Raw genomic sequence first — 20,815 nt, forward strand, 5'->3', positions numbered from 1 at the left:
TTCTCAGTCGGGCAGCACATGAGTTTTATTTACTGGAAAAACCCCAGGATTATTCTTGTTTGTAGAAGTGTTGTAATAATGCATTCAGCCACTAATGTTTATGTAAGATGATTTAATTAAATCAATCAGCTGATAAATTCTAACCATTCTCACGGCTTGTGTTTCATTTCAGATCATAAACAATAATTGAGGTGCTGATTGTTTCTCAAAAAATAGCAGAAAGTCAACAAGGCTCACCAATAACCCCAAGAACATGGTCTTTTTTTCCCCTCCACAATGAGTGCTGCTTTTTGTAAAACAAGATTAGATACTTAGTGTTCAATGGCTGTTTTTGTTCCTCTCTTTGTAGTTAAGCCATGGTGAAGCACTTTTTGATAGAAATTTAACATCTTTGTAAAAATTTGTGTGTCATAGATAAGCCCACTATGTTAACAATTTTGCCTTTTAAGTTAGTTGAGATGAACTGTTGGTTATTTATCCAAAAGTATTGGATCATATTTGTTCAACATAAAGTTGTTTAGATAATGTTAAGTAACAGACAATATTCATGTATTTGTTCTATTTTGTGCATGTAAGACACTGGAAACTAGCAGAAAAAGAAAACTGCCAACGAAAGAGTGAATCTAGATTCATTGTGGCAAAGAATACTCAGAGATCACAACAAAATACCTGTGGGAGCTCCAGCGGGTGCTGGGTGTTACTGAAAGCACGGATTGTTCTGGCCTAACCCGGTGAGCAAAGAGACGGTAAGGAATTTTACAAATCTGTGGGAAATGAGAATTTATCCATCAACTTTATTAGTTGGTTCAATGTTTTCAATTTCTCTTTGTAGTTCATCACCACAAGAAAGTTTGGCAACTGGTGGCTTAATTCTCCTTTACTAATGTATGTGATCAAAGTACTATGATGGTTATGGAAGATGGCTTGACATCTGTTGGTAAGTTGATGAATATTACTGTTGAAATTTTGCATGAGAACACCTAAGTTTGACAAATCTGCCTCATTAGTATTTATGAGCTAGGCCTTTTGTGTTTCTATTGTTGACAGTTTATTGTTTTAAAGAATAGGCTACAATGTAATAGCACTAAAATACTTCACAGCAATGGAGAACAAGTGAAATTGTTTGTTTCAATCACTGTTTGAATGGACATTCTCAATATGAAATAGCATACCGTAAAAACCTACAGCTAAGCCGCACCTTTTTTCGAAAAATTGTCGCTATAAACTGGGGATGCGGTTTATCTGCAGGAACACTTGAAAAAGGTGTCAAGTTTTCTATTTTTGTGTCTGATCTAATGGTTACTAAGCTTTGAATGCTCTGCTCACGTTCTGGTTGTAATTTAAAAATCTATGGAAAAATTGTGTTGAATGAAGAAATTTCTGTCAACAAACATCAGAAAAGATCAGTCATGCGTCAAAGTTGATAGAAATGATGTTCATTGTATTAAAGTGTTAAAATTGTGGGTAAGACTCGGAAGTGCTTTCCGTTGCAATGTTAATAGTGAGTTTATGTTCAATGAACAGTGGATGGAGAAGACTTCTCAAGACTTGACTTTGGATTTCTTTTGATTTCTTTCAAAAAAACTTTTTTTCCAAAATTTGAGCTGCTAAACTCAGGGTGCAACTTATCTGTGGGTGCAGGTTTTTATGGTATTAGTGCGACACTGTAATTGAAAAATGTAAAGGATTTATCATTTTCCAACACAAACAAAACTGAAATGAAACTGTTTACATTCGGCTGCATAAACACTGAAGTGATTGATGGTTGAAATGAATGAACGAAAACGTCATTCACAATCTAAAACAGTATACTTTCCTTCTGTTTCTCAACAGTTAGTAGTCAATCATCAGAGCTAATCAAGGGAAGTTTAGAGTTTCCAATAAGTCATGATCAGAACACCAAATTGTTTACATTCTGGTGCATAATTCTGGCAAGCACTTATTGTAATGATTAGTTGGGAAGCATGTTATTGAGTGTTTGCTACCTTATTCCCTTGATGATACACACATCTCAATGCCTTGAATAAGTGACATTTTCCCTTTCCTTCTGACTCATCATAAGCTCAAATGAAGCAAATCTATTACTACTGCTTGTTATTTGATAAATCCACAAAGCAGTGTGAGGTGCGTGTATATTGAACTTCTCCTTTGTTGACTTGTTGCTTTTTTATAAACTGAAAAGTGCTTTGTTTTACACAACAATGTAACACAAAGGCAACTTATAGCACTGAATAGCAAAACACATATATTGCACATTTTTTCGTTGCTGAGTGCCTTTATAATCATGTGTACGTCTGACAACCCTGTGTCTTGAGTGTGGGAAATGTGTCTCCAATGTTTATGTGTACACAAGTGCAACAGTATTTTCTTGTTGAAAGTGATTTTTCAAGGCCAAATGGAACCCAAGGTTATTTTTTTGGGGAAATTGCACACACAGAAATTTGCAGGTACCCCATTGTCTCTAGTTTAGAACTTTAAGATGTTCACCACTTCAAAGTAGAAACAAGTACGTCCTGGTGGAGTACTTTTTGACTGTTGAATTGGTGGCAAGTAGACAAGAATATTATCAGTGTACTGCTTTGTTTACAATTGAAATTGTATGTCAGTTGAGTGCACATACATGAACACAACAGCTTCCAAAGAAGGAAAGTGTAAGGCTCCTAATTTGGCTCTAAATTTCTAACCTCCACATATGATTGAAGTCTGATGGGGGTAGTTAACTGGTGAAAGTAATCTGCTGCATTTTTTCAGCATAACACCTAGGAATTTGCCAGTTTGGATAAACAAAATAGTTACAGTATTTAACCCATTGACACTTGCATGTAACACCTGCCTACATGAAATCAAAGTTTTGGAGAAATTGTAGAAGCAAACACAAAGTTTGGTAAATTTTTATATATATTTCCCCATAAACAAGCTTCAGTGAAAGGAGACCAATTAAATAACTTATTTTCATTGAAAAAGCAATAGGTGCATATCAAATTTTTACTCAAAAATCAAAAGGGAAAGATACAAATCACCAAATATTTCCACACACATGCAAGCAGGCAGGGGGATCAGATTTCAAAAGTGAATATGCAAATTTTGTCCATGTGTGAAGAGATATCATGTCATATGGAATCTTTCAATAAGAAGCAAGACCTAAGTGACAAAGAAATATTTTGGGACAAAAGCTTTTTACGAAACAGTGTTTGATTTGCTGTTATAAGCAAAAAATGTGCATATTTCAGATATGTTCAAAGCCCCTGCAGTAGAATTCTTTATGCTTAGATTGTTATTAGCTGGACTTCATGTCCAGAAAATTGCATAGCATTATGTTGAAATTCTGAAAATACTATGATTTGACACAAAATCTTCTATTGAACAATATTCATGGGATTAATTGTTACTCAAAGATAGTATATACTGGGCCTTAGAATCGCCAAATTGTTGCTAGGCCTTGCTTGAAGTCAAAAAGTTTGATTTTCAGTTTATGGCCACAATTTACATTGCTCCAGAGAATTGTAGTGTCATTGACTCAAACGCTTATTCTGTCACTTTTAAGACTTTTGATATCCATTATTTTCCAAGCAGAGTATTCTAAGCAAGTAGTAGCCTACTTGCAAAATTTTATAGGCAAACACCCTATCAAATTAAAACTTGCCAAGATTGTGCCAGTTTCTAAAGATGATGACGAGTCCTGTGCCAGCAACTATAGACCTATTTCTCTGTTGTCTATTTTCAATAGAATATTTGAAAAGATAATGTATCAAAGACGAAACAAATTCATAACTAAATATGACATTTTAACTAACTCCCAATATGGCTTTCGGGGTGGTCATAATACTCAATATGCAATCCTGGATATTGTTAACACAATTCAGAGTAATAATAAATATGAGTACATGGTAAATTTACCTGTGGACTCTTCATTGATTTGAAAAAAGCTTTCGTTACTGTTGATAACTCTATTCTTCAAAAACTTGATTTTTATGGTATCAGGGGCACCATTAATGACTAGTTCCATTCTTATTCAACTCAAAGGAAACAAACCACTGCAAATGGCTCTTACATCTCTGATAGTGAAACAACTCTGTGTGGCATTCCACAGGGCTCTGTGCTGGGCCCACTTTTATTCTTATTGTATGTGAATGATATAGCTAATTCTTCAAAGCACTTTTCCTTCTATTTATTTGCTGCTGATACAAGTATTATTTATGCAAACCAGAATCTTCATAACCTTGAACAGGTAGTTAATTCTGAACTGTGTAATATCAGTGATTGGCATCTAGCTAATAAGTGAACCCTTAATTTTGAAAAAACCAGCTATGTGCTTTTCTGTTCCAGACAGAAATGTTTATAATGGTAATTGAACTGAGTGGTGTGCAATTTGAGCTGAAATTATATGTGTGATTTCAAAATCAAACAAGCGCGCAGCGCGAGTTTGATTTGAAACCACAAGTATGATTTCAGACGAAAATTGCACAACACGAGGTTCAATTACCACGTTATTACATCCATTTTGAAATCGCCCAAATACAGGACATGGTCAATTCAAATATTTTATTGATGCAGTACTCAGCCAGTTTTTAAACAAAAAGCGGAACTGGAAATGCTTCTATATCTTATTTTGTATGCAAAACAGAAGACTTTGACGTCATGTGTCAAACACTCAGTCAAGCGTAAAATGATGCGATTTAGAGCAAAAAATGGTGCGATTCAGGAATAAATCGCACCAATTAGAGCCAATCAGATTACAGGGACCACCAGTGATTTCAAAATGGATGTAATAAAACATATAATCCCTCCATTAAGGTTAACGATCCAGCTCAAAACACATCATGTACCTTGGAAAAGAAAGATTTTGTCAAATATCTTGGTGTTCTGATTGATTATGAACTTTCCTGGAAAAGCCATATTGAACTAATTTGTTTAAAGATCAGTAGAATGGTGGGAATTCTTGCAAGACTTAGACATACTATTCCATTACGTCTCCTTTTAAATATCTATCAAGCCCTTATTAGTCCCTATCTTTATTATGGCATCTGTGCTTGGAGCTCTGCACCCAAATCTTATTTAAATAAGTTACTTCTAATTCAAAAGCAAGCTCTACGCCTGATTTACTTTAAGGACTATAAGCAACATGCTGTTCCACTTTTCTTAAAATTAAATTTCTTTCCCCTTTGCTTTATTTACTTTGATTGTCTTTGTATTATCATGTGGAACATTGCTAACAATCACGCTCATGAAAATATTAAGCGTGCATTTACTAGGATTTTTGAGGTGCACTCGTATTCTATTCAATCTTCTGTCAATGATAATTTTTATAACGAACACTTAAAGGCTTGAAAAAAATTAATGCGTAGTTCTTTCCTAAGAATTGGTCCAAAAATCTGGAATTCTCTACCCTCAGATATGAGAAAATTGCCAAAATCCACCTTCTGGAAAAAGTTAAGGAATAAACTCTCTGAAGTTTTATTAAAATCTGAAGACTACCTTGATATCACTGAAATTATGCACCAGTTAACTAAAATTTAGATAGCTCTGAAACATGATTTGACTTTTATTTTCTGTGTAGTTCACGTTGTTATTTCTGTATCTTAATAATATTTTTAATTGATACCATAATTTCATTTTGCAATAGCTGGTACTGTTTGTAAAATATTTTTCATCTTTTCCTCTCTATAAACTTGTGTCTCTTCCCCTGCCTCGATTAGGCTCTTCTATACGTGGATGGAAGCTAACATGAAATTATAATTTCTGAATTAATTAGTAAAGTTTGTTGTTGTTCTTGTTGTTGTTGTTGTTTGTGTCAATCACTTTTTTTTTGAAAATGAATGATCTCCTTTCACTAGAGCTTATTTTTTAGGAAAAGATGATTTTCAAAACTTTACTGCACTTTGTGTTTTCTTTTCCATACCTTTTTTTTTCTCCAAAATTTTAACTTTTGCATGTTACACTCTGGTGTCAGTGGGTTAAAGCAATCTTTTTGGGTACCTATATCTTGCCGACTGCATATGAAGCTTGGGTACCTCTTGACAAAATAGCAGACATAAACAACCATGTCAGAAATGCACATAATTAGCTGTGATTACTTCTAGCTTAAGTATACTTGCTCTGGTGTTCTCAAATTCTGAGTAACTTCTGTGAATTAAGAAAGCATTGCACATATTTTGTTAGGAGTCTGTTGTTTATTTGTATCACAATAAACAATCAGTTTTAACAGATTTGTTTAATTCAATCAGCAAATACTTATCATTCTTCTGAATAGTGTTACTCTAAACTCAGTAGCATCTTTTGTGCTCTCAGTGATTGTAGCAAAATATGACACAATCTTTGGCCAATTAGAAATTGCTTTAGACATTAAATATTTTTTGAGCAACGAGAAAAATCCATTTTGCTGTGGAAGCTACCAATTCTCCTCTATTGTTGAACGCATGACTCTGTGCATGTAAATTGACAAAAATCTTTTGTGAGAAAGATTTTTATAGCCCTAGGTGTTAGTTAGCAAACCATCCATATGGAATTAAAAGACCATAATCAAACACTTGGACATTTTGGTTGGTTATACTCTAATTAGAGTTTGTATACCCCAGACACCGAAAAAAAAAAAAATTGATAAGTCATGAACAGTGTTATCCTACTTTACATGAACAGAAACCCCACCTTCTGTAATCATGTCTGACACTTTCCGTTGAAAGGCAAGCTATCCAAAAAATTTAATATGTACAAAATTTGGATTTTCTTGGAAAGAATACTAATTTGTCAATTATAGATTTTTGTAAAACTATTAATGCATCAAATCAAGACTATCGTGGAAAGAAATGCTGTACTTTTAGGCAACTGAAGCAAGTTAGTTTCTGCTCCAGAATGCAAGAAAATGCATCTCTGTGACTAAATAATTTCAAAAATTTCCGGGTAAGCATGCTCTGGGTCCCCCTCAGGAGGTAAGGCCCTTTGGGGCTTGTATTAAGTATGCCCAGTTACCGAATCCCCAAACTTGAATTAAACCCCTGAATGAAAGCATGTGCATCTCTCTAATCACTTGAGCAATTATACTTTTGGATGTTATAGCTAGACATGTTTTGACATGTAAAACTAACTATTGAAAATTAGGTTTAGAAATTAATGAGGGTTACTTCCTTGTAGATGAAGCATAGGATAGAGAAATTTTCAGAATACCTATCCATTTTTCCTTGTACAAACCATATAAAAGAAAAACTGTTGTTACAAAACCCCTTCATATGTTGCAAGGTAAGAGTCACATTTTTGCTAAATCCAGAATGGTTATGCAATTATTTACTTGTATTATGCTCAGGTTACATCTCTTTGTCACGTTTGCCAAACCCTATTCAAATGTGACAAAGAGGTGCAACCTGTGCTTAACGGAAAAATTCTTCATCATATGTAAACAAGGGGGAGGCACCCTAAACAAAAGAACTAGAGATTTTATATCAAGAACCACTCTGACAACAGAAACAACAACAATTTTATTGTTTTACAACAATTACAATTACAATTTGAGAAGTGCCTACCCACGATTAGTTGAAAACTAGTCGAGGCGGGTAGGTATAATTAAGTTCGGCTTATCACTAGGTACTTACAAAGATTTCGAATTAGCAGCAGCTCAGATTACACTACACTACAATACAAGAAATAACTTTATTCAAAGAGGGAAGCGCGATAACCTATTATAGTTTTCTAACCTACGGCCCTCAAAAATAAGTAAACAAATAGACGAATAAGTATAAAAGATAAAAATATATATATTCACAATTGCATTATATGAATCAACGAAAGGGGGCAAAACTATAAATGAACACGGATACATACACATGTAATATAGATTGAAGACGAATAGTAGTTATAGTAGGACTATGAAAAACAGTGACAATGGATGGAATAGCGTCAAGTCGAGCACAATAGATCCTCCAAGTGTTCGGCCGACGTTAGGCATGAGAGAAACAGACTTCGTATTTTGGACTTAAGAGAGGAGAAAAGAGATTTAAATAACGGTGGAGAATAAGAAGAAAGAGAATATCCTTTCAAGTCAGAACTGAGGTCATTAAAAAGTTTATTAGCACTATAGGCCAACGTGCGTTTACCAGAATTGCTATGTGGGAATGGTACCTTTTAAGTCGTAGAGAGACGATCTTGTAAAACAGCCCTGTGGTCCACGTGAATCACTAAGAAGTTGAAATCTATTTCTAAGACATTTAGGAGCTTTCGGATTGAAGTGTACGATGAAAAGAAGTAAAAGTTTCTTGTATTTAATAAGGTCAAAAACGGGGATCCAGTTGAGTTTTAAAAATAAGGAAATAGAAGCCAGAGAGAGGTCGGCATCAAGGAGTATACGCCCAGCACGCTTTTGAAGGCGAAGCAGTCGTAAGAGTAGATGGTGGGAACAGTTACCCCAGGCAGCAGAACAATAAACAAAGTAGTTGTTAACACAAGAATTATAGAACCTTACAGCAGAATCAAAGTTAAGATAAGGTTTGATGCGATGGTGAAGAGAAAGCCTACTGCTGATTATGCAGCATATTGTATCGATGTGATGCTCCCAAGACATGTCACTGTCTATCGTGACGCTCAGTATCTTGGTATGGTCCACTTGCTCGATGGATCTACCATTGATTTGGACATCGAGTGCCGAGCTGGTTAAAGTGCGCTGTTTCTGCAGGGTCGTAATAAGTAAAGATTTAGTTTTGGTTGTGTTAAGTGACATTCGATTATTATCAGCCCACGTAGCAACCTCATTCAACTGAGTGCTGAGGTAACAGAGGGCCCTCGAACAAGAAGAGTAGTATCATCCGCAAACATAGTTGAAGTTACGCCTGAATGTAGGTTTAACGGCAAGTCATTGATATTAATAATAGAGAAAAGTGGCCCCAGGATACCACTCTGAGGCACACCTACAGAAACTGGAAGTGCTGCAGATAGAGTGCCCCTAAACTGGGTTATTTGGCAACGCCCAGACAGATAAGAGCGAAACCAGGTCATGGTAGAATGGGAACAACCGTAGATACGAAGTTTATTTAGTAACGTGTCATGATCCACAAGGTCAAAAGCTTTCTTAAAGTCAACTAACAGAAGTCCATTAAGGAGTTTTTTACCCATGTTAGTCAAAGTGTTATCGGAAAGATCGGCGATAGCAAGCTCGCACGAACGAGAACTTCGGAAACCAAATTGGGAATCCAGCAGCAGCTCATGTTGAGAAAGAAAGTAGTAAAAAGTTTAGTGCACGTGACGCTCAAGAATTTTTGAGAGAACAGTTAGAACTAATATTGGACGATAATAAGATCGGTCAAACAGTGAACCGCCGTCTTTATGTAGTGGAGATACTTTAGCAGTTTTCCAAAGGTCGGGAAAAACACTAGAAGAAATGCTAAGATTAAAAAGAGCAGTTAAAGATGGAGAGATAGACGAGGCTGCAGTTTTTAGAAAATAGCTACTAAGATCGTCTAGCCCAGTAGCCTTGCTAGTAGATAACTGCTGGAGGCTGGTTCTGACGAAATTTTCAGAGATAGGGGGAGAAAAAACAGTAGAAAAGAAAAGAGTAAGAAAGCAGTAGTTCAAATTACAATAAATAGTAAATTAAAATTAAAATAGTAAATTAATGTAATGATAATAATAACAGGAAATAGAAAGAGACTTCGCTGTACTGGTCGTAGCTAGAGGATTGATGAGGTTTACAAATTTTTAATTATTTCAAGAATTGAAGATGGTGTAAGATACAAGTTCTGTTATTTGAAGATATTATTAAGTATTTCATGTATTTAATAAATTTTTATTGGCAGAGTTTTTAATACTGTCAGGTAAGGCATTCCATAGCTGCACGCTAAAGTGGGAAAGAGAATTCTTAACTTCAAGACGAGAAGACATGACATAAAATTTGTTGGTAGTTGCTGATCTGGTGTTGTGGGAATGTATAACTGAGACATAGGTAAATAGATTTTGAATACAGGGAGAAGCTAGTTTATTTTGAATATCATACATTAAACAAGAAACAGATTCGACATAAAGAAAATGAACAGGCAGGGTATAAGGATTAATAAAAAAAGGAATAGCATGTTCACACTTTGGAGAAAAGTTTATTAAACGGATAACCCGCTTCTGAAGGAGAACAAGCTTATCCAAAGTTGACTGTGACGCTTGACCCCACGAGCTAATTCCATACGTAAGGTAGGAGGGCTCGACACCAACTTTTCACCTCACTAGCCAAATGGCTAGTGACATCTTGGATGTTTTTAGATGTTACGACAAATTCAGTCTGTTCACTAGCCAAACTGGCTGGTGGAAATTGAAAACCGCTAGCCAAAACCGAATTTCTACTAGTCTGTGGCTAGTGGGCTACCGTTAGTGTCGAGCCCTGGGTAGGGGAGAATAAGAGACTGAGATAACTTGACAATGATAGAAAGGGGTACAAAGTGTCTCAGTTTAGCTATCATACCAATGGTTTTGCTAAATTTTGTAGAGCAATGAGGTCAATATGAGTTTTCCAGTTAAGATTCTTGTCAATGAGTATGCTAAGATATTTTACATAATCCCTGCATTCTAATATGGATATGACATTTTATCGATGTCAAAGATATTTATCGTCGGTGGAAAGATAGCTTCTTTCTATAATTTCGAAATATCACATAATTGGATTTCTTAGCGTTTAGAGTTAATTTATTTGCTGTCAGCCATTCACAAAGCTTGGTTAACTCGACGTTTACTTCTAGTTCTAGGGATTTAAGACTTTTACTACCATACAAGATACTGGTGTGATCAGCAAATAAATAAAACTAGAACTTATCTGAACAATTTGTAATATCAATTATATACAACAAAAACAGCAAAGGCCCCAGAACAGAGCCTCGGGGAACGCCACAATCAGTCGGAGCCTTTTCCGAAATATAGGGGCCAATGTTAGTTGTCTGCGAACGCAATTTAAGATGAGAAGAGAACCAGTTAATTATTCCTCTTAGTCAGTAATGATATAATTTCTGCAGAAGAATTTCATGATTTACTGTGTCGAATGCCTTCTTTAAGTCTATAAAGATGCCACAGGTATACAACTTATTGTCCATGTTGTTTTGAATAGTGTTGATAATATCTAGCGTTGCATGCTGATTGGAGTGTTTCTCTCTAAGGCCATATTGAGATGGAACAGGAATATCTGCCTTACTTAAGTAAGATTTAAGACGTATATACATCAATCTTTCAAAGATTCTATCAAAGTTTGAGAGAAGTGAGATGGGTCGGTAATTATTAGGGTCTGTCTAGTCACCATCTTTGTATATTTGAATTACCTTTGCATGTTTTAGTTTGGTAGGATAACTCCCAGGCTCAATTGAGGTATTAAATATATTTGCTAAAAGAAAAGAAAGAATACTACTCGCGGATTTTAGAATATGAGATGGACACGAGTACAGACCATGTGCTTTCTTGTTCGGAATAGACAGAATTTCGAGTTGAACTTCATTGGGGGGCCACAGGAACACAAAAGAAAGAGTTAAGGAACTAGTTTGGCGATAATAATCAGCTAAATGGTGTGGTGATTAAAGCAACTTGGAGGCTAACTTGTGTCCAACAGAGGCGAAATGACCGTTAAGAATAGTGGCGATCTGGGACTGGTCTTGTGTGAAACCACTTATCAGGTTTTTTGATTTTGCTGACGGATTTACGATTCCTCCTTCTTCTGTTTAGCAGATACATGTGCCTTCCCATGTCTTCTTAATACTCGATAAGTTAGTCTCAAAGTACTCGTGAAAGTACAGTTTTTTGCTTAGACGAGTTAATGTTAGGATATGATTTCTATATAATTTATATTTCTCTGTATCGCCTGACAAAAACAGTTTATTTTTGGTTTTTATTGATCGTCTAATGGCTCTTGTGATCCATGGTTTAGAGAGTTGTTTTTGTCCGGCGCCGAGTAATCGCCTTCAAGGGTGCATGGTTATTGACCAGTCTATTAAGTTTATTGTAAAACGTTGAGAATATTTTATCTATGTCTTGGCGATTATCTAGAGTGATGATGTTCCAATTGATTTAAGAGAGTTCATTATTGAAGTTTTCAGTTGAGAAACTAGAAGAGTCTCGCACTTTAGGAGAGGTAGATAAAACTCGACTAGTCGGGTGACGTGAGATACAGAACTGAGAAAAATGGTCGGTTATATCGGAGACTATGTTGCCGCTTAAACAGAATTGTACGAGGTTATTTGTAAAAATATCAGTAAGTGTGTCTGGTTTGTTATGTACGCGGGTGGGCCTGTCAATAGTTGGTATGAAATGAAAGCTATATGCGGACATTAAAAATCTTTGGCTAATAGAAGATGACTGCGATTTTAGCAGGTCAATGTTGAAATCTCCCATTATAAAGACGGGCCTATCATGCAGTTATATTTTTCTACAGATTCATCAAATTATGATCGAAAAGATTCTGGAGAATTGTGTTGTCTATAAAAAATCCCACAAACAATATTCTTTTTGCGGTCGAGGGTAACTTCAATCCACAAAGCCTGGAATGCCTCACTTGAAATATTTTCTAGCACCATATAGTTTAAAGTGTCACTAATATGCATACCAACACCTCCAGATGCCAGAGGCGTTGGGACGTGCACAAAGTTAAAACCTTTAAGTTGCGGGATATTTTGTTCAGGATTAGCATACGAATTGTGGCTTCCTTAAGTCCCAGAACAGAAAACTGAAAATCTAATTCGTCAAAAATAGGTGTTTGTAGATTGTCAATACTTCGTCTAATGCTGCGTCTATTAGTATGAAAGATTGAAAATCCATGTTTAGATTGATCTTTATGTAAGCGTTTTTTGAATTCATTAAAACTAGGTGTATAGTATTTACATCGAATACAGTTATTTGGCTGGTTTATTTGATCGTTCGGATGAGTATTGAGGCTAAACAGATCAATTTCGTGAAAGCTACCTAATTTGTCTAAATAGGTTTTAGTAGGTAGGTTCGAAGGGAGGAGATTATTGAATTGACCATGTGAGCTTGGTATGTCATCGGGGGTTTCAACAAGTTCTGAAGTAGGTGGCTGACCCTATTAAAGTAGGCGGCTGTAACAGGGGGCCATAAGGTCCCTCCCCTTAGGGGGATGGGGGCATGCTCCCCCTTAAAATTCTGGAATCTAGAAGCCCGTAAATGCCATTTCCTGCAATCTAGCATCAATTTTAGTGCGAAATATTGATTGAGTAACCACAGCATTACGATTACCAGTTGCAGTCTTCTTGGCCAGCTTCCTTCTAGGCTTCTCCTTTAACCACTGTTTGACTGACTCCTTCACAACATCGGTGCTTTCCAATTCCTTTAGCTTTAAACCGTTAATTGAAATCTGCATCAGTGCCTCAAGCAGATCATCTTTTAATGTGCTTCTCATCCGCGTTTCAAATGGTATCAATTAGTTTACCTACCTGTTTCTGTTTCCGGACTGGATCTTTTATTAAAATATTCTGAAATACTGCTGCCTCCTGTTCGTTTGCGGCAGGGTTCCATCATCGAAGCACATGGACCGGAACTGGAGAGCGAGTGTGATCGAGGCAAGAATTGACACCAGCCCCTCTCCTGTCTGACTACGGAACTAAACCATTTCGCGTTCAATTCCTTAATACAAACGTGACCTTTCAGAAACATTCCAATTCAGCGACAGAAAAAATGGACACAACAGAGAAAATGTTTTCTTTTTATTCCATATTTCATAACTAACAAATGAGAAATTGTATGACTCAAGAAACTCAATGGACTCGAAAGAAATTTAATGGTAGAAAGTAGGCGGCGAAATTCGCCGGTTGCCCCTTCTATTGAAACCCCTGTGTCATATTCGGAATATGGAAGATCACGCAACAATAGCCTGTTATTTTTTTCCTTTACCTTTGTTTGTCTTTGCCTTCCCATCAGAGTAGAAAATCCATATTGATTTCAGTAGTCCACGCGCAAATTTATCCACGAGATCCTCGGGCAGACGTCATATTGTCTGGCAATAGAGCATTGAGATCGTTGATCCGGTTAAGCTTAATAATTCTCGACGTGTCGTTTTGGCGTAGGTAAATCGCAGAGTTTTTAGACCAACAGTCTTTGTAGTTATTGGCGGTCTTAAAGCGTTTGGCTTCGATCAGCAAATCTTGCAGCCGTGGAGTAAGATGGTCGTAGATGCCAATACGGTTGATCGAACCAGGCGTTAAGTCGAGATCGGTAGCAACCACATTGTTGGTCGCTCTTCTTTCTGACATTACGGACAAATTTACAGACAATAGGACTTGAACTTGATGTGCCGGCCTGAGCTAATTTTGCGGGAACCCGGTGTGCGATGTCGATATCCTCTATTGTGATGTCTGCTCCGATGGATGCGAATAGCTTCAAACAAATTTTGGTTGTGTCTTCGGAGGACTCCTTTTCTGCCACTTGTGGAATGCCAACTAGCTTTACGTTGTGTTGATAGCTATGCATCTCAAGAGAGTCAATAGCTTGAGAAATTCTATCAACTTGCGAAGAAATTTTGGGTTCTGTCCTGGTGTGCCGGTTCACAAGGGAATCACCATTGTTCTTTCTTTGTTTAGGAGTTATTGGTTAGCTATTGTGTATTGTTTGGTCTTTTGTATTGGCTCTTGTGAACCGGTACACGAGGACAGAACCAAATTTTGTCAAGGTTACCGGATAACCGTTTTAGTTGGTCTCATATCTTCTTTGTACCTGCCGCGAGGTCGTCATATTCGTCGCTTAAAAACTGGACTCCATGTTCTTGTTCTTCATTGTTTTGTATAGTTGATTTGATGGAAACTTTTAGCGACTATAGCTCTGATTCCATTCCTTTTAACTCTGATTTGAGATCATTTTTCTCTCTCCTTAGTGTTCTCACTGACATAATTAACTTATTAAGGTTAACTGCAACTCAAAGCCGAAGTAATTGTGGAGCCGATTTTTGTGCGTCCGACCTCCTCGAACGCACAAAATGGTAATGTAAGCTATAGATTTCATTCCACTCAAGATGATAATTTGTGAACACTTATACATATTTTGCCTGGGTAGTTGGCAAGGTTGTAATTGGCAAGGTTGTAACCTTTCATTGCAGTTCCTTGCAACAGTGCTTTTAATGGGAAACATTGCTAATGAAAATTTTGTTTTCCCAAAGATTAATTCCAATATAGCTGTTATGTAAGGACTTAAGCACTCTATGAAACATTGGAAGCACTTCCTTTAAGTAGATTAGAAGATCAACTTGGACTATTTTCATATCAAAATCGCCATAAAGAATGAATCTACCCCCAACAGGTTTCATATGATAGAAAGGAATAATTTCCAATTGCTTTGGTTATCGTCTGCAAATTTTTTACCGCACATGAAGTTTCTGTTTTGATCATTGAGTCTAGATGTGAAGCTTTGGTTCCCTTGGTTTTAATTTCACCAGCAAGTGACCACTGTTTGACTGTCTCCTTGTGATTTATTGACTTTGTTTGTGGTTTGGACTTAAGTACATGATGCGGAAGGAAGAGGTCAATCTCGAACCTTCAATTGACTATTCTCAAATTCAAGCTAATAAACTCCTCTTATCAAACTTAACTTGACAAGCCCTGGCATAAGTCATTCATGTAAATTTATTGCTTGATCATTCTCACACCCCCACTCTGTTTGTTTTTTTAATTATTGTGCTGCGCTACATATTTCGGAGTCAGTGTACTGGACCACTATGTTTTGTGTATTGTGTGTTGACAGGGCATGATCATTAGCGGACTGCATGAAGAACGGTAAACATTTTGTACTTTCGGTTCATCCAGATTTCTTGGGACCCCTTCGTATTTTTTGTCTTTAAGGAATATGTGTTTTCATTGATCCTGACTTTGTCTAGAGTGGGATTCAGTTGCATCTTCTTCAGTATGAAAATGTTTGGAAGCAGGACTGATCTACTTAATCTTGTGTGATCTGTTGATCATTAATAAATCTTAATGCTGAAAATTTGAGATTGTCGATAGGCTTTTTATGGAGTTTTGCTACTTGTGTCATTTCGGATGTGTCATTAATATCTTTGTTGTTGCCTAATACCTCCTCATTAGTTGCCCCATCTTGGAGTGAGTAGTTTGGCAGTTTTCCACACTTTTCAGAATTTGCTCAATCTCTTCTCTCAACTTTGTTATGCAAGGCACTTCGAATCCATCCTCCTATGAATAAATGGTTAATTTAAAACTCCTGCAATACCTTTTTAAATTAAAGGTGACTGTTTTTAGGGTAGGAGTTTGGAAGGGATTGTTTTAGATGCACAGTTGAAATCATTTATATTTCACCCTCCATTTTAACAATAGAAAATATGTTTTATGCCTAGGAAATTAAATGAATGAGATCCTTTTGTTTTCCCCCATACTTTGAATCTTAGAATAATTCACACTTGTGTTTATTTGAACAACTAGATGCATAGCTGCGTGAACTCGGGCTTTCAATATCGCACATCTGGAGTTATCTTTAGGGGACTGCCATATTGCCATTGTTACTGTCATCACACAATTTCGTCATTGCTGGTCACGAATAAGTCTATTTGTGTTTATTTTTGTCTGCTGGAATGTAATGAACATTGTTATGGTACTAGACAACAATCAAAATAATATATTACCATACAGGAGTAGGTTCCTACAGATGCCAAAGGTTGAAATTCAAGGACTTTTCAATGACTTTGAAAGCCAAGTTTTAGAAAATTGAAGGACCACTTTTGGAAAGGTTTGCAGAATCAATTTTAAAATTATTTGATATTATTTCTCAGCTTCTCCATGAAAGTACCGTAATTTTCAACTTGAAAATTGCTTGAGAAAAAGCATTGCAAAAACTGATCAAGCCCTAGTCCTCAAATTCAGGTACCTTCAAGGCCTTGAATTTCTATTTTTAAATCCTGGCATCTTCAAGGTCTTTCAAGGCTTTTATGAACCCTGAGTAGGTAATGTATTTGCCTTTAACTGCAAGGAGAAGGGAATTTTTCATCTATTGTTGGGATCAAACTATGACCGAGTCATAGTTTGATGCCAAATGTTCACCCAAGGGGAGTTGTCAGAAATCAGTAGATTGAAGCAATATTACTGTTCAGTAGTTCATACTATTTTTAATAGAAAAGTCTCTGAAACCACTGGAACATTATATAGCTAGCGTGAGTGCTCTTGGTGGATAATGTGTTGCAATGAGTTTATGCTCTTTGATTTACAACAACAAACAAGGAATCAATTCCGCTAATGATCTCATGTCAATAATGAATATTGGAAATCAGTTGTATTCAAGTTTGTCTCAGTTAACCAGTCAATCATTTTTAATACAGACAGAACTACCCACAATTTTAAATGTGTTCGAGACTGGCTATGAACTTCAATACAGTGAAAGCTACACTGGTACTATTCATCTAGAAGCTACAATAGAAAGATATGAGTACTGTACCTCCTTAGAGTGAGCCTTTCCATCACTTATATCCAAAAATTTCAACAATTTTGTCTTGACAACAGGAGGTGGGCTTGTAAATATTCGATTCTGATGCAAGGGATATTTATAGTAGAAGCCATCCTCAAGGTACATGTGTGCTGCTTGAAGTACCATCACTAAATAGCTTAGTACATTCTTTTCAGAGATACATATTGATACATAATATATTAGAGTTGAAAGGGGTTAAAATTAATAAAGTTAAAAATATTACCCTTTTTCAGTGTCATGCCTGTGAAACCAGAAAGTTCAACGTGAGTTGTGCTGTGGCTGTCTCTTCACTTTGCTAATTCGTAATACAATCATGTAGTTAGTGGAATTCAAACACCTTATCTAACGCTTTATTCGGTATGGCAAAATATTATATGAAAATTCATCCTTAAACAAGTATTTAGCGTCAGATGATTTGCCAGAAACCGTTGATGTTTGTGGAACTGAAGTAAGTTTAGATCTTAAAAGTGATTACAGTGAAGGAAAACTGTCCCGAAAACCTTGGAAGAAATAATAGTGAATGTTTAGGGTTTTTGATAAAGACACATGTGTCTATTACAAGAAAACATTGATAAATACCGACTTGCTCTATACTTCAATTTAATTATCCGTTGATATACCCTCACGGAACGATTCAACAAATACTTCTTCTCATGTTGTGTAACTTTATTTAATCTTACCCTCTTCGTATTAAGCTTACAAACATTCTCTGTAACTCTTCTAGCCTTCACATAACGACGCAGCCAAGAGGAGTTCGGTAATGCTTAGACAAATACGCTCCTAAACGAATTACTTCAGCTTTCTGCCCTTTCTTCTAAGACGTTTCGGAGTAGCTTCTGGTATTGTACTGGATTCTCGATCACGTCTAAACACACGGTTGTGTTTACATGTAAACGTAATGTGAGATAGCTCGTTTGATACACGACCCCACAAGCGAAGTGTCGCTTTAAATACTTATCGTGTATAAATATTATTGATTGATTGATTGATTGATTGATACAGCAGGTTTCGCTTGATATTCCTCGATAGAAGGTTCACTCGTAAAGGATCGCTCGTAAATTGTTCTCGGGTAAAGTTCGCGGACCGACCCGTTCCCAAAACGCTCCACAAGTTTTAGTGTGGTTCTACCACGAACCGTGTGTGACTTTGTACGTATACTGAGCGTAACAGCCATCGAATTTCTTTCGCGTACATCAAGAAAGGAATTGTCCACGAAGGCAGCCATTGCTTTAAACCATGCGCTCTAGGTTTCATTCTAGGCATGCGCTTACACTTCACGCATGCGCTGTAGTGGAACTGCATTTTGTGACTGAACGTGAAAAAAACAAAAAAAACAAAACCAAGCAGAATTTATACCTCGGGCGTTTCCTTCGAAAAGCCCGAGGAATAATATTAGAGTGTCAATTTTTTGGTGTGTTTAGTTAGATCAGAGTGATTGGCATCTGTAACTGTATGAAAATAATCAAGTGGTTTTCACAACTTTGTTTTACCTCTGTGCTGTGAAGATTTTTATGCCCTAGTGGCAGTGAGCTCAAGTAGCTGGAAACAAAGAGTCCGCTTTACGAGGTACCAAGAGTTTTAGGACCAGTTGCCCTTGATGATTCAAAATGGATTGTGTTCAAACATACAGTGCAGGCCGCGTGCAAGATGGCGGATTTACGCGCGCATAAAATTGTACACGAACTATTACACGCGCTTAAAATTACACGCAGTTTGCGTGTAATTTGACACGCAGTTTTATCTTGACTTGGTGGTCTGGCAATGTGGAAATCTGGAAATAAGCAAATTTGTACATTTGCATATCTACTGTACATATTTCCACATTTCCAGACTACCAAGTTAACATGCATGTGAGCAAGAAAATGTTCACACATTTCAGTTTCAATAACCTGTGGACACGACTCCAAATCACCCTTTTTCACGTTTTTATTTCCTTAAGTGATGAATTTTATGTGCAGCACATTCCATTGTGATGACGTGTTTTGTGCTATTCTATCTCAAGTAAAAGTCGATTAAAGGAAATGAATATGCCTTCATAGATAACTTGAGCAACTTTACGTGACCGTTATCTTCACTGGTGGTATATTATTTTAGTATTTTTAGTGGTATTTTATTATGAATTTTGCATACTTTCTACAGTTTGAGTGTTACTTTGAAATGTGTACATATATTAGATTCTTTTGATTAAAGTTTGGTTTTTTTTTTAATTTTAAGTAGGACTTTCCTATAAATTATACCTGAGTTTTGAAGAAGCTCAGATTGTGAAAGAAGGGCAACTACTGTTATTGGTTGTAACTTTGTCCCCAGTTAGAGGGTGCGTAAGACTCACAAAACTACACCATTCTGGACTGTATAGGTGCTTCCTTCCAACGGAGTAGTGTTTAAACAACTATATATGAAAGTAGTTCACAAGGGGGCTAAATCTTGTGTCTCCTCGACGTTAATCACTCTAATAGTCAAACAGTTTTGTATTGCACAACAACGTTCTCATTTTTACATATACCCCCTAAGAAGCTTATTGGACAATTACATTTTTCCTGTTCCATTGCAAATGAAATATTCAATGGGTATGTTTTCAAACCCTGTAGATGGTACCTAAGTGTACACTAACATTTGGTGGCACATACAGGCACTGAGATTTGTGTTTCTTTTTTTTTTCTTTTTTTTTTTCTAGTTTGAAATACATCAGTGCAGAAGGGAAAGTTACTTTGCCTTCCATAACTTTTCCTAAATGTTTTAAAGATATGCAGGGTTTACCTTGGACTTTCCTGCAAAGCTTGATAGTCTTATCTCTCAATTAATCATGTGATTTCTTGTGATGATTTCTTTACATTTTAAGTACGAGTTTTTTTGAACAAGTTCTTTCAAGAAATCGATCACCAAATACGATGACCAGTGGTGAATAAAAAAATCATGAAACTGTTCGGGTGTCATGCACAGCATGAAACTACACCAAATCTATATTCAGCTATTAGATTTTATAGCTGAAATCTAGATGTACAATTCTTAACAAGCTAAAGCTATACTGGAGATGCTCCAGGAAACCTCCATTATAAAATATGACATGTAAGAAAGTACAATGATTTTCCTTGAAGTAGACATTTTCGCTGTTTGGAACAACAATGAACACCTCGCTAGTCACTTTATAGCAGAAGTGTAGAAAAATCATTGATATTGCGTTAACAGCGAACATCAAACAAGGCCTAGAAACTGGCCTTAAACATAACCGTGTTCGTGAACTAGGATAAGTCCCATCTGCGAGAAATAATGGCAGATGATATTTGACGTTGTTTCCATTCTTTCTTAACAAAGACAGTAGCTTTAAAGCATCCACCATGACGTGTTAGATTTTGATTTGTCGTCCGCCAATTTGAAAATCGGGAAAAAAGACTTATTTCGTAAT

General features: G+C 36.3%; 1 protein-coding gene across 4 annotated transcripts in view; it reads left to right on the forward strand.

Annotated features, from left to right (window-relative positions):
- The window catches only part of LOC111345928 (uncharacterized), a 30,476-nt gene that overhangs the window by 2,324 nt on the left and 7,337 nt on the right, over window positions 1-20,815 (forward strand). Inside the window, exons 2-4 of one of the 4 annotated variants that reach the window (XM_022953213.2) lie at window positions 577-746; window positions 833-937; window positions 17,448-17,511. The gene's annotated coding sequence lies outside the window, so the exon portion shown is untranslated. Of the gene's footprint in view, window positions 1-576; window positions 747-832; window positions 938-16,604; window positions 16,681-17,447; window positions 17,512-20,815 lie in introns of those variants that run through there. The other 3 variants (XM_022953211.2, XM_022953212.2, XM_022953215.2) reach the window with 3 other exon arrangements.

This window comes from Stylophora pistillata, chromosome 12 (assembly GCF_964205215.1).
Source record: "Stylophora pistillata chromosome 12, jaStyPist1.2, whole genome shotgun sequence".
Taxonomy (NCBI): domain Eukaryota; kingdom Metazoa; phylum Cnidaria; class Anthozoa; order Scleractinia; family Pocilloporidae; genus Stylophora; species Stylophora pistillata.